The sequence below is a fragment of the Callithrix jacchus genome, chromosome 19 (assembly GCF_049354715.1).
Source record: "Callithrix jacchus isolate 240 chromosome 19, calJac240_pri, whole genome shotgun sequence".
NCBI lineage: Eukaryota > Metazoa > Chordata > Mammalia > Primates > Cebidae > Callithrix > Callithrix jacchus.
In genome coordinates, this window is record NC_133520.1 from 51,324,472 (window position 1) to 51,339,744 (window position 15,273).

The 15,273-nt window shown below is 37.7% G+C and overlaps 1 long non-coding RNA gene across 4 annotated transcripts in view; it reads left to right on the plus strand.

Moving 5' to 3' along the window:
* The window catches only part of LOC103789375 (uncharacterized), a 198,182-nt gene that overhangs the window by 60,771 nt on the left and 122,138 nt on the right, over positions 1-15,273 (plus strand). The window lies entirely within an intron of this gene.

A 15,273-nucleotide genomic window follows, 5' to 3' on the forward strand; every position in this document is an offset into this window, starting at 1 on the left:
CCAGGCTAGAATACAAGCTCCATGGGGCAAGGATCTTTTCAGTTTACTGTTATATATCCATTTGTATGAGAGAGATATCTAAGAATTACTGAATTGTATGATAAATTAATAGCTAAACATTTAAGAAACTGCCCAACTATGGCTGCATCATTTTGCATTCCAAGCGATGTATGAGCATTCCAGTTTCTCCACATCCTTATCACCTTTTGCTTTCCATTTGTACTCTATTCTATTTCAGCCATCATACAAAGCATAAAGCTATTTGTCTTTTTGTTGTTAAATTGTAAGAGTTCCATGTACATTATGGATACTAGAACCTTATTTGTTATCAGACATGTGATTTGTAAATGTTTCTTTCTATTCTTTAGGTTTTTTCTGTTGTTTTGTTTTTTACTTTCCTGATAGTGTCCTTTGATAAATAACATCTAATTTGGATAAAATCTAACATCTATTTTTTTTCTTTTGTGGCTTGTGCTTTCAGTATCATTTCTAGAAAACTATTGCTAAATATAAGGTCAAGAAGATTTACTCCTGTGGTTTTTTCTCCTAAGAGTTTTATGGTTTTGTAGGTGATTTTTTTGAAGTTGTGAAGTAGGGAACCAACTTTGCACTTCTGCATGTACATACCCAGTTGCCCAAGCACCATTTGTTAATGAGACTGTATTTTCCCTGTTGAATGGCTTTCTCTTCTTTGTCAAAAACTAGTTAACCATAAATACATGGGTTTATTTCTGGGCTCTCAATTGTATTACACTGACCTATAGGTCTATTATTATGCCAGTACCACACTGTACTGATTATCATAGATTTGTAGTAGGTTTTGAAATCAGAATCTATGAGCCCTCCAAATTTTTCTTTTTCTTTTTCAAGATTGTATTGGCTTTTTAAAGTTTTTAAATTGAAATTTTTGCAATTCCACATGAATTTTAGGATGAGCTTTTCCATTTATGCAAAAAAAAATAAAAGCTCATTGGGATTATATTGAGTCTGTAGATCTGTGGGATTTTTTCCATTTATTTAGGTTCCATTAATTTTTTCAGCAGTTTTATAGCTTTCATTTCACTATTCAAGTATTGCACTTCTTAGTTAAATGCACTCCTAAGTGTTTTATTCTTTTGATTCTCCTTGTGAATGGATTTTTTTTCTTAATTTTCTCTTAATATCATTTCTTTTTAGTGTATGGAAATACAACTGACTTTTATGTGTTGATCTTGTATCCTGTATTTTTGCTGAATTAATATGTTAGCTATAATAGGATTTTTCATAAATTCTTTAGGATTTTCTATACAATTAAAATTGTTACACCTTTTTGATTAATTGACCCTTTTACAATTATGGAATTTTAAATATCTGGTAATGTTCTTTTTCTTAAAGACTACTTTGTTCAATTGTTAGTATCTCAGATTTCTTTTGGTTGGTGTTTGGTATATTTTTCCCCCCACATTTTACTTTCAATCTACCTGTGCCTTTATATTTGAAGTTTATTTCTTATAGACAGTACATATTTGTAACTTACATTATTATTCAAAAAATCCAAAAATTTGTATCCAACAAATCCACCTTTTAGTTTGAGTATTTATTGCATTTACATTTAATATAATCATTCATATGCTGGGTTTAGGTTTACCATCTCCATTTTGTTTTCTACTTCCCCCTCTGCTTTTTGCCATGGTTTCTTGGGGGATAATCAAATACTTTTTGATATTTTATTTTATCTCATTTATTGATATTTTATCTATAACTCCTTGTATTTTTTATTGATTGCTCTAGTGATTGCAATTTTTAGCAGTAATTTATTACAGTTCAAGTTGAAATAATATTAAACTACCTTTCATATAAGAACATCACATTATATATGATATGTAGAATCCCTTTCTTCTACTGTCATATTTTTACTTCTAATTATTCTACAATATATTATTAATATATTTGCTTTTAATAATTAATTTGCTTTTAAGTAAATTAAGTAAAGAAAACATTTCACATTTGTTCACAAATAATTTACCATTTCAGTGATTCATTCTTCTTTTGGATCTGTTTTTTGGTATGAGTTCCCAACTGACATCCTTTTAGCCTGAAATACTTCCTCCAGCATTTGCTTCAAGGTGAAATAATTATCTTCATCTTCTTTTTACTGAGAATTCTACCATGAATTTTTAGTTTACGTTCACTTTTGCAAAATATTCTCACTGGTATTCCAGGTTGGCTGATTTTTGCTTTCAGCCCTCTAAAAATGTCATTCATTTTTTGCTGTTGTTTTCTCTCATCTATTGTTTCTGATGAGAATGTGGCTGTTATTCTTATTCTTGCCTTTGATCCCTCTGTGTGCAATGGACTATGTTCTTCTGAATCCTCTTGATACTTTTTACATGATTTCTCTTTCTATCTGTATAGATTTGGCTCAATGTCAGCCTTTTGTAGCCCATACACATAATTTGAATATGTAAATTACATCTTTCTCAGCTTGGAAAAATTAAATTTGGGGGGTTGCTTTTTCCTCCTTGCTGCTTTGGTGTAACTTACAAGAGGAGAAGGTGAAAAACACTGACTTAAACAACCATTTTATTATTAACTATACCGAGTTGAAGGCATCTGAAAATATTATTTATAATTCCTTAATTTGCTTTTCATATTGATACTTTGTCTTAGGGTGGGGCAAGTCATTTACTTGACTTATGCCTCAGTCTTCCCATTATCATTAGAATGATCATCACCTAGATAAGGTTTAGTGGAGGTGAGTGTCTGAAATATTTAAAGTGATTTTGTCTATGTGAATAAAAATTTTATTCAGATTTTTAAAAGTTAATGCAATTTTAGTCTGCCTGTAGATGGAGTTACTCATTCTATATTCTAGCCTAAAAACCATGAATAGGAAAAAACGTGAATGACCATAGGGGATAACTAAATCCCTATGGCTGTCATTTCTTCAGGCCTCAGGCAGAGAGGTGTTGTACATTCCTTCTTGGGTTAGTTCTTAGTCCCTTGTCCACATATGCTCACCATAAGGGTAAAACGTGAATATAATAGATAGCTCCTGTATTTAAAATTGGGCTTTTACTGAATAGACCTTTCATGGCAACTTATCACTTATAAAAATATATAGATAAACAAAACTTTACAATGCTGTTTTCATAAAATATTTTCCACTGTATAGATTTTCTGTCATATCTGTGATCGCCGACCATAAGGAAGGAGAAATATTGTGTGCATCACAGAGAAGTTTTATCCTTAAACAGCAAAATGGATGTATTTATAAAGACTGAATCAGGCATTCAGAGTTAATGTACACATACATACAGTCAGAGTGGTTGATAAAGAATTATTAATTAAGAAATTGTTCTTATGCTTTTTGTACAGAATGGCTATATTCCTTGTGGGTTGTCAGTCCTTCAAAGCTTTTAGTGTTGACACAGTTTTGGTATTTTCTCACAAGACTTTCATATATGTATTAAAGGTTTTTTATTAGATGTTTTTATACTGTATTATTGTGATATATTTTTGCTCCTTCTTCATTTTATTCTTTTTCTTTATACTTTAAGTTCTGGGATATATGTGAAGAAAACACAGGTTTGTTACATGTTCCATGGTGGTTTACTGCACCCATACCTATCATCTACATTATGTATTTTTCCTTATGGTATTCCTCCCCTAGCCCCTAACCCTGTGACAGGCCCCGGTGTGTGATGTTCCCCTCTCTGTGTCCATGTGTTCTCATTGTTCAGCTCCCACTTATAAGAGAGAATATGCAGTGTTTGATTTTCTGTTCCTGTGTTAGTTTGCTGAGAATGATGGTTTCCAGCTTCATCCATGTCCTTGCAAAGGACTCATCCTTTTTTATGGCTGCATAGTATTCCATGGTGTATATGTGCTATATTTCCTTTATCCAGTCTATCATTGATGGGCATTTGGGTTGGTTCCAAGTCTTTGCTATTGTGAACAGTGCTGCAATAAACATATGTGCATGTGTTTTTATAGTAGAATGATTTATAGTCTTCTGGGTATATACCCAGTAATGGGATTGCTCAGTCAAATGGTATTTCTCGTTCTAGAGCCTGGAGGAATCTCCACACTGTCTTCCACAATAGTTGAACTAATGTACACTCCCATCAACAGTGTAAAAGTGTTTCTGTTTGTCCACATCCTCTCCAATATCTGTTGTTTCCTGACTTTTTTTTTTTCCGACTGGTTCTTCTAATTTTATTTCTTTTTTTTTTTTAATTTTATTTTTATTTTTTATTGCATTTTAGGTTTTGGGGTACATGTGCAGAGCATGCAAACAGTTGCATAGGTACACACATGGCAGTGTGTTTTGTTTGCTTTCTCCCCTTCACCCACATTTGTCATTTCTCCCCAGGCTATCCCTCCCCACCTCCCCCTCCCGCTGGCCCTCCCCTTTTCCCCCTATAGACCCCAGTGTTTAGTACTCCCCTCTCTGTGTCCATGTGTTCTCATTTTTCATCACCCGCCTATGAGTGAGAATATGTGGTGTTTCATTTTCTGTTCTTGTGTCAGTTTGCTGAGAATGATGTTCTCCAGATTCATCCACGTCCCTACAAACAACACAAACTCATCATTTCTGATTGCTGCATAATATTCCATGGTGTATATGTGCCACATTTTCCCAATCTGGTCTATCATCAATGGGCATTTGGGTTGATTCCAGGTCTTTGCTATTGTAAACAGTGATGCAATGAACATTCGTATGCATGTGTCCTTATAGTAGAACGATTTAGAGTCCTTTGGATATATACCCAGTAATGGGATTGCTGGGTCAAATGGAATTTCTATTTCTAAGTCCTTGAGGAATTGCCACACTGTCTTCCACAATGGTTGAACTAATTTACACTCCCACCAACAGTGTAAAAGTGTTCCTTTTTCTCCACATCCTCTCCAGCATCTGTTGTCTCCAGATTTTTTAATGATCGCCATTCTAACTGGCGTGAGATGGTATCTCAATGTGGTTTTGATTTGCATCTCTCTGATGACCAGTGATGATGAGCATTTTTTCATATGATTGTTGGCCTCATATATGTCTTCTTTCATAAAGTGTCTGTTCATATCCTTTGCCCAATTTTGAATGGGCTTGTTTGTTTTTTTCCTGTAAATCTGTTTGAGTTGTTTGTAAATTCTGGATATCAGCCCTTTGTCAGATGGGTAAACTGCAAAAATTTTTTCCCATTCTGTTGGTTGCCGATTCACTCTAGAGACTGTTTCTTTCGCTGTGCAGAAGCTGTGGAGTTTCATTAGGTCCCATTTGTCTATTTTGGCGTTTGTTGCCAATGCTTTTGGTGTTTTGTTCATGAAGTCCTTGCCTACTCCTATGTCCTGGATGGTTTTGCCTAGATTTCCTTCTAGGATTTTTATGGTGCCAGGTCTTATGTTTAAGTCTTTAATCCATCTGGAGTTAATTTTGATGTAAGGTGTCAGGAAGGGGTCCAGTTTCTGCTTTCTGCACATGGCTAGCCAGTTTTCCCAGCACCATTTGTTGAACAGGGAATCCTTTCCCCATTGCTTGTTTTTGTCAGGTTTATCCAAGATTGTATGGTTGTAGATATGTTGTGTTGCCTCTGATGCCTCTGTTCTGTTCCATTGGTCTATATCTCTGTTTTGGTACCAGTACCATGCTGTTTTGATTACTGTAGCCTTGTAGTATAGTTTGAAATCCGGAAGTGTGATGCCCCCCGCTGTGTTCTTTTTGCTTAGAATTGACTTGGCTATGCGGGCTCTCTTTTGGTTCCATATGAAGTTCATGGTGGTTTTTTTCCAGTTCTGTGAAGAAAGTCAATGGTAGCTTGATGGGTATAGCATTGATTCTGTAAATTACTTTGGGCAGCATAGCCATTTTTACGATATTAATTCTTCCTAACCATGAACATGGAATGTTTCTCCATCTGTTTGTGTCCTCTCTGATTTCGTTGAGCAGTGGTTTGTGGTTTTCCTTGAAGAGGTCCCTTATGTTCCTTGTGAGTTGTATTCCAAGGTATTTTATTCTTTTTGTAGCAATTGTGAATGGCAGTTCATTCTTGATTTGGCTCTCTTTAAGTCTGTTATTGGTGTAGAGGAAGGCTTGTGATTTTTGCACATTGATTTTATATCCTGAGACTTTGCTGAAGTTGCTTATCAGTTTCAGTAGTTTTTGGGCTGAGGCAATGGGGTCTTCTAGGTATACTATCATGTCGTCTGCAAATAGAGACAATTTAGCTTCCACCTTTCCTATTTGAATACCTTTTATTTCTTTTTCTTGCCTGATTGCTGTGGCTAGAACTTCCAGTATTATATTGAATAGGAGTGGTGACAGAGGGCATCCTTGTCTAGTGCCGGATTTCAAAGGGAATGCTTCCAGTTCTTGCCCATTAAGTATGATATTGGCTGTTGGTTTGTCATAAATAGATTTTATTACTTTGAGATACATTCCATCAATACCGAGTTTATTGAGGGTTTTTAGCATAAAGGGCTGTTGAATTTTGTCAAATGCCTTCTCTGCATCAATTGAGATAATCATGTGGTTTTTGGTTTTGGTTCTGTTTATGTGGTGAATTACGTTGATAGACTTGCGTATGTTGAACCAGCCTTGCATCCCCGGGATGAATCCTACTTGATCATGATGAATAAGTTTTTTGATTTGCTGTTGCAATCGGCTTGCCAATATTTTATTGAAGATTTTTGCATCTATGTTCATCATGGATATTGGCCTGAAGTTTTCTTTTCTCGTTGGGTCTCTGCCGGGTTTTGGTATCAGGATGATATTGGTCTCATAGAATGATTTGGGAAGGATTCCTTCTTTTTGGATTCTTTGGAATTGTTTTAGAAGGAATGGTACCAGCTCCTCTTTGTGTGTCTGGTAGAATTCGGCTGTGAACCCGTCTGGACCTGGGTTTTTTTTGTGTGGTGGGCTCTTAATTGCTGCCTCGACTTCTGACCTTGTTATTGGTCTATTCATAGTTTCAGCTTCCTCCTGGTTTAGGCTTGGGAGGATGCAGGAGTCCAGGAATTTATCCATTTCTTCCAGGTTTACTAGTTTATGTGCATAGAGTTGTTTGTAATATTCTCTGATGATGGTTTGAATTTCTGTGGAATCTGTGGTGATTTCCCCTTTATCATTTTTTATTGCATCTATTTGGTTGTTCTCTCTTTTCTTTTTAATCAGTCTGCCTAGTGGTCTGTCTATTTTGTTGATCTTTTCAAAAAACCAGCTCTTGGATTTATTGATTTTTTGGAGGGTTTTTCGTGTCTCAATCTCCTTCAGTTCAGCTCTGATCTTAGTTATTTCTTGTCTTCTGCTGGGTTTTGAGTTTTTTTGATCTTGCTCCTCTAGCTCTTTCAATTTTGATGATAGGGTGTCAATTTTGGATCTCTCCATTCTCCTCATATGGGCACTTATTGCTATATATTTTCCTCTAGAGACTGCTTTAAATGTGTCCCAGAGATTCTGGCATGTTGTGTGTTCGTTCTCATTGGTTTTGAAGAACTTCTTTATTTCTGCCTTCATTTCATTGTTTATCCAGTCAACATTCAAGAGCCAGTTGTTCAGTTTCCATGAATCTGTGCGGTTCTGGGTTGGTTTCTGAATTCTGAGTTCTAACTTGATTGCACTATGGTCTGAGAGGCTGTTTGTTATGATTTCAGTTGTTTTGCATTTGCTGAGCAGTGCTTTACTTCCAATTATGTGGTCAATTTTAGAGTAGGTGTGATGTGGTGCTGAGAAGAATGTATATTCTGTGGATTTGGGGTGGAGAGTTCTGTAAATGTCTATCAGGTTTGCTTGCTCCAGGTCTGAGTTCAAGCCCTGGATATCCTTGTTGATTTTCTGTCTGGTTGATCTGTCTAATATTGACAGTGAAGTGTTAAAGTCTCCCACTATTATTGTGTGGGAGTCTAAGTCTCTTTGTAAGTCATTAAGAACTTGCCTTATGTATCTGGGTGCTCCTGTATTGGGTCCATATATGTTTAGGATCGTTAGCTCTTCTTGTTGTATCGATCCTTTTACCATTATGTAATGGCCTTCTATGTCTCTTTTGTTCTTTGTTGCTTTAACATCCATTTTATCAGAGATGAGAATTGCAACTCCTGCTTTTTTTTGCTCTCCATTTGCTTGGTAAATCTTCCTCCATCCCTTTATTTTGAGCCTTTGTGTATCCTTGCATGTGAGATGGGTTTCCTGGATACAACACAGTGATGGGTTTTGGATTTTTATCCAATTTACCAGTCTGTGTCTTTTGATTGGTGCATTTAGTCCATTTACATTTAGGGTTAGTATTGTTATGTGTGAATTTGATACTGCCATTTTGATGCTAGCTGGCTGTTTTGCCCGTTTGTTGTAGATTCTTCATTATGTTGACGCTCTTTAGCGTTTAGTGTGATTTTGGAATGGCTGGTACTGGTTATTCCTTTCTATGTGTAGTGCCTCTTTCAGGAACTCTTGTAAAGCAGGCCTGGTGGTGACAAAATCTCTGAGTACTTGCTTGTTCGCAAAGGATTTTATTTTTCCTTCACTTCTGAAGCTCAGTTTGGCTGGATATGAAATTCTGGGTTGAAAATTCTTTTCTTTAAGGATGTTGAATATTGGCCCCCACTCTCTTCTGGCTTGTAGTGTTTCTGCCGAGAGATCTGCTGTGAGTCTGATGGGCTTCCCTTTGTGGGTGACCCGACCTTTCTCTCTGGCTGCCCTTAGTATTCTCTCCTTTATTTCAACCCTGTTGAATCTGACGATTATGTGCCTTGGGGTTGCTCTTCTTGCGGAATATCTTTTTGGTGTTCTCTGTATTTTCTGCAATTGAGTGTTGGCCTGTCTTGCTAGGTGGGGGAAATTTTCCTGGATAATGTCCTGAAGAGTATTTTCCAGCTGGGATTCATTCTCTTCATCACATTCTGGTACACCTATGAAACGTAGGTTAGGTCTCTTCACATAGTCCCACATTTCTTGGATACTTTGTTCATTCCTTTCTGTGCTTTTTTCTCTGATCTTGGTTTCTCGTTTTATTTCATTGAGTTGATCTTCGACTTCTGATATTCTTTCTTCTGCTTGGTCAATTCGGCTATTGAAACTTGTGCATGCTTCGCGAAGTTCTCGTATTGTGTATTTCAGCTCCTTTAATTCATTCATATTCCTCTCTAAGTTATCCATTCTTGTTATCATTCCCTCGAATCTTTTTTCATATCTTTTTTCAAGGTTCTTAGTTTCTTTGCATTGATTTAAAACATGTTCTTTTAGCTCACAAAAGTTTCTCATTATCCACCTTCTGAAGTCTAGTTCCGTCATTTCATCACAGTCATTCTCCGTCCAGCTTTGTTCCCTTGCTGGTGAGGAGTTTTGGTCCTTTCTAGGAGGCGAGGTGCTCTGGTTTCGGGTGTTTTCCTCCTTTTTGCACTGGTTTCTTCCCATCTTTGTGGATTTATCCACCTGTCGTCTGTGTCGTTGCTGACTTTTTGATTGGGTCTCTGAATGGACACCCAGATTGTTGATGCTGAAGTATTTCTGTTACTTGGTTTTCCTTCTAGCAGTCTAGCCCCTTCGCTGTACGACTGCTGAGGTCCACTCCAGGCCCTGCGTTTCCTGACTTTTTAATGATCATGATTCTAACTGGCATAAGATAGTATCTCATTGTGGTTTTCATTTGCATTTCTCTAATGACCAGTGATGATGAGTTTTTTTCATATATTTATTGGCCACATAAATGTTCCTTTTGAGAAGTGTCTGTTCATATCCCTCACCCACTTTTTGATGGGGTTGTTTTTTTCCTGTAAATTAGTTTAAGTCTTTGTAGATGCTGGGTATTAGAACTTTGTCAGACGATAGATTGCAAAAATGTTCTCCCATTCTGTAGGTTGCTTGTTCACTCTGATGATAGTTTCTTTTGCTGTGCAGAAGCTCTTTAGTTTAATTAGATCCCATTTGTCAATTTTGGCTTTTGTTGTCACTGGTTTTGGTGTTTTAGTCATGAAGTCTTTGCCCATGCCTCTGTCCAGAATGGTATTGCCTAGGTTTTATTCTAGGGCATTTATGGTTTTAGGTTTTATGTTTAAGTCTTTAATCCATCTTGAGTTAATTTTTGTATAAGGTATAAGGAAGGAGCCCAGTTTCAGTTTTCTGAAAATGGCTAGCCGGCTTTCCCACATAATTTATTAAATAGGGAATCCTTTCCCCATTGCTTGTTTTTGTCAGATTTGTCAAAAAGCAGATGGTTTTAGATGTGTGGTGTTGCTTCTGAGGCTTCTTTTCTGTTCCACTGTTATGTCTCTGCTTTGGTACCAGTATCATGCTGCTTTTGTTACTGTACACTTGTAGTATAGTTTTAAGTCGGGTAGTGTGATACATCCAGCTTTGTTCTTTTTGCTTAGGATTGTCTTGGCTATATGGGCTCTTTTTTGCTTCCATATGAAATTTAAAGTAGTTTTTTATGATTCTGTGAAGAAAGTCAATGGCAGCTTGATGGGGATAGCATTGAATCTATAAATTACTTGGGGCAGTATGGCCATGTTCACAATATTGATTCTTCCTCTTCATGAGCATGGAATGTTTTTCCATTTGTTTGTGTCTTCTCTTATTTCCTTGTGCAGAGGGTTGTAGTTCTCCTTGAAGAAGTCCTTCACATCCCTTGTAAGTTTTATTCCTAGGTATTTTATTCTATTTGTAGCGATTGTGAATGGGAATTCAATTGTGAATGGGAATTTACCCATGATTTGGCTCTCTGTCTATTATTGGTGTATAGGAATGCTTGTGATTTTTGCACATTGATTTTTTATCCTGAGACTTTGCTGAAGTTGCTTATCAGCTTAAAGAGATTTGGGGCTGACACAATGGAATTTTCTAAATATACAATATGTCATCTGCAAACACAGACAATTTGACTTCCTCTGTTCCAATTTGAATCCCCTTTATTTCTTTATCTTGCCTGATTTCCTGGGCCAGAACTTCCAATACTGTGTTGAATAGGAGTGATGAGAGAGGTCATCCTTGTCTTGTGCCAGTTTTCAAAGGGAATGCTTCCAGCTTTTGCCCATTTGGTATGATATTGGCAGTGGGTTTCTCAAAAATAGCTGTTGTTATTTTGAGATACATTCTCATAAATAGCTCTTGTTATTTTGAGATAGTTCATTGAGAGTTTTTAGCATTAAGGGATGTTGAATTTTATTGAAGGCCTTTTCTGCTTCTATTGAGATAATCATGTAGTTTCTGTCACTGATTCTGTTTATATGATGAATTATGTTTATTGATTTACTGCATATGTTGAACCAGCCTTGTATCCCAGGGATGAAGCTGACTTTATTGTGGTGGATAAGCTTTATGATGTGCTACTGTGCCAGTATTTTATTGAAGCTTTTTGCATCAATATTCATCAGGGATATTGGCCTGAAATTTTCTTTTTTTTGTTATGTCTCTGCCAAGTTGTGGTATCAGGATGATGCTAGCCTCATAAACTGAGTTAGGGAGGATTTCCTCTTTTTCTATTGTTTGGAATAGTTTCAGAAGGAATGGTACGAGCTTCTCTTTGTACCTCTATGAATCCATCTGGTCCTGGGATTTTTTTGGTTGGCAAGCTACTAATTACTGCCTCAATTTCAGAACTTGTTATTGGTCTAGTCACAGATTTTACTTCTGTCTGGTTTAATCTTGGGAGGGTGTATGTGTCCAGGAATTTATTCATTTCTTCTAGATGTTCTAGTTTGTTTGTGTAGAGCTGTTTATAGTATTCTCTAATGATAGTTTGTATTCTGTGGGATCAGTGATGATATCCCCTTTATCATTTTTATTGTGTCGATTTGATTCTTCTCTCTTTTCTTCTTTATTAGTCTGACTAGCAGTCTATTTATTTTGTTGATCTTTTCAAAAAACCACCTCTTAGATTCATTGATTTTTTTTTGAAGGGTTTTTGTGTGTGTGTGTGTCTGTCTCCTTCAGTTCTGCTCCAATTTTAGTTATTTATTGTCTTCTGCTAGCTTTTGAATTTGTTTGCTCTTGCTTCTCTAGTTATTTTAATTGTGATGTTAGACTGTCGATTTTAGATCTTTCCTGCTCTCTCCTGTGGGCATTTAGTGCTATAAATTTCTCTCTAAACACTGCTTTAGCTGTGTCCCAGAGATTCTGGTACAGTGTGTCTTTGTTCTCCCTTGGTTACAAAGAACTTATTTATTTCTGTCTTAATTTTGTCATTTACCTAGTAGTCATTCAGAAGCAGCTTGCTCAGTTTCCATGTAGTTGTGCAATTTTGAGTGAGTTTCTTAATCCTGAGTTGTAATTTGAGAGACTGTCACGATTTTCATTCTTTTGCATTTGCTGAGAAATGTTTTACTTCCAATTATGTGATCAATTTTAGAATAAGTAGGACATAGTGCTGAGAAGAATGCATATTCTGTTGATTTGGGGTGGAGAGTTCTGTAGATGTCTATTAGGTCTGCTTGCTCCAGAGCTGAGTTCAAGTCCTGAATATCCTTGGTAATTTTCTGTCTTGTTGATCTGTCTAATATTGACAGTGGGGTGTTAAAGTCTCCCACTATTGTTGTTTGGGAGTTTAAGTCTCTTTGTATATCTCTAAGAACTTGCTTTATGAATCTGGGTACTCCTCTATTGAATGCAAATATATTTAGGATAGTTAGCTCGTTTTGTTGCATTGATCCCTTTATTATTCGGAAATGGCCTTCTTTGTCTTTTTTGATCTTTGTTGGTTTAAAGTCTGTTTTTTCAGAGACTAGAATTGCAATCCATGCTTTTTTTTCTTTCCATTTGCTTGGTAAATATTTCTCTATCCCTTTATTTTGAGCCTATGTGTGTGTGTCTTTGCATGTGAGATGGGTCTCCTGAATACAGCACACCAATGAGTCTTGAATCTTTATTCAATTTTTTTGACTCTTTGTCCAGTATTTTAATTGGGGCATTTAGCCTATTTACATTTAAGGTTAATATTGTTATGTGTGAAGTTGATCCTATCATTATAATGCTAGCTGGTTAATTTGCCTGTTCATTGATGCAGTTTCTTCATAGTGTTGATGGTCTTTACAATTTGGTATGTTTTTGCAGTGGCTAGTACCAGTTTTCCCTTTCCATATTTAGTACTTCCTTCAGCATTTCTTATAATACAGGCCTGGTGGTGACAAAAATCTCTCAGCATTTGCTTGTCTGTAAAGAATTTTATTTCTTTCACTTATGAAGCTAGTTTGGCTGGATATGAAATTCTGAAAATTCTTTTAAGTATGTTGAATACTGGCCCCCACTCTCTTCTGGTTTGAAGGGTTTCTGCCAACAGATCCACTGTTAGTCTGATGGGCTTCCTTTTGTGGGTAACCCGACCTTTCTCTCTGGCTGTCCTTAACATTTTTCCTTGGTGAATCTGACAATTATGTGTCTTGGGGTTGCTTTTCTCGAGGAGTATGTTTGTGATGTTCTCTGTATTTCCTGAATTTGAATGTTGGCCTGTCTTGCTAATTTGGGAAAGTTCTCCTGGATAATATCCTGAAGATTGTTTTCCAACTTGGTTCCATTCTCCCCATCAGTTTCAGGTATACCAATCAAACGTAGGTTGAGTCTTAGAGGCTTTGTTTGTTTCTTTTCATTCTTTTTTCTCTAATATTATCTTCACACTTTATCTCATTAAGTTGATTTTCAGCCTCTGATAGCCTTTCTTCTGCTTGATTGATTCAGCTATTGATAACATGTATACTTCATGAAGTCCTTGTGCTTTCAGCTCCATCAGGTCATTTATGTTCTTCTCTAAACTGTTTATTCTAGTTAGAAGTTCCTCTAACTTTTTTTCAAGGTTCTTAGTTTCCTTGAATTGAATTAGAACATGCCCCTTTAGCTCAGAGGAGTTTGTTATTAACCACCTTCTGGAGCCTACTTCTGTCAATTCATCAAACTCATTCTCCATGCAGTTTTGTTCCCTTGCTGTTGAAGAGTTGTGATTCTTTGGAGGAGAAGAGGCATTCCGGTTTTTGGAATTTTCAGCCTTTTTGCACTGGTTTTACCTCATCTTCATGGATTTATCTACTTTTGGTCTCTAATGTTGCTGACCTTCAGGTGGAGTTTCTGTGTGGAGATTATTTTTGTTCATGTTGATGTTATTCCTTTCTGCTTGTTAGTTTTCCTTCTAACAAGCAGGCCCTTCTTCTTCAGGTCTATTGGAGTGCTAGAGGTCCACTCCAGACCCTGCTTGCCTGGGTATCACCAGCAGAGGCTACAGAACAGTAAAGATAGCTGCCTGTTCCTTCCTCTGGAAGCTTTGTCCCAGAGGGGCACCTGCCAGATGCCAGCCAGAGCTCTCCTATAGGAGGTGTCTGTTGACCTCTACTGAGAGGTGTCTCCCAGTCAAGAGGCATGGGGTCAGGGACCCATTTGAGGAGGCAGTCTAACTTTTAGCAGAGCTTGAGTGCTGTGCTTGGAGGTCCACTGCTCTCTTCAGAGCTGGTAGGCAGGAACATTTAAGTCTACTGAAGCTGTGCCCACAGCTGGTCCCTTCCATAGGTGCTCTGTCCCAGGGAAATGGGAGTTTTATCTATAAGCCTTGGACTGGGGTTGCTGCCTTTCTTTCAGAGATGCACTGCCCAGAGAGGAGGAATCTTGAAAGGTAGTCTAGCTACAGTGACTTTGTTGAGATGCGGTGGGCTCTGCCCAGTTTGAACTTCCTGGCAGCTTTGTTTACACTGTGAGGGGAAAACTGCCTACTCAAACCTCAGTAATGGGGGCCACCCTATCCCAACAAGCTCAAGCATCCCAGGTTGATTTCAGACTGCTATTCTGACAGCGAGAATTTCAAGTCAGTGGATCTTAGCTTGCTGGACTCTGTGGGGGTGAGATCCACTGAGCTAAATCTCTTGGCTCCTGGCTTCAGCCCACTTCCCAGAGAAGTGAACAGTTCTGTCTCACTGGCATTCGAGGTACCACTGGGTATGAACAAAAACTCCTGCAGCTAGCTCAGTGTCTGCCCAAACAGCCACCCAGTTTTGTGTTTGAAACCCAGGGCCCTGGTGGCACAGGCACCCGAGTGAATCTCCTGGTCTGCAGGTTGCAAAGACCATGGGAAAAGCATAGCATCTGGGCCAAAGTGCACCATTCCTCACAGCACAGTGCCTCACAGCTTCCCTTGGCTAGTGGAGGGAGTTCCCCTACCCCTTCTGCTTCCCAGATGAGGCAATGCCCCACCATGCTTTGGCTCTCCCTCTGTGAGCTGCACCCATTGTCTAACCAGTCCCAGTGAGATGAGCCGGGTACCTCAGTTGGGAATGCAGAAATCACCCAACCTCTGGGTTGATCTCGCTGGGAGCTGCAGACCAGAGCTGTTC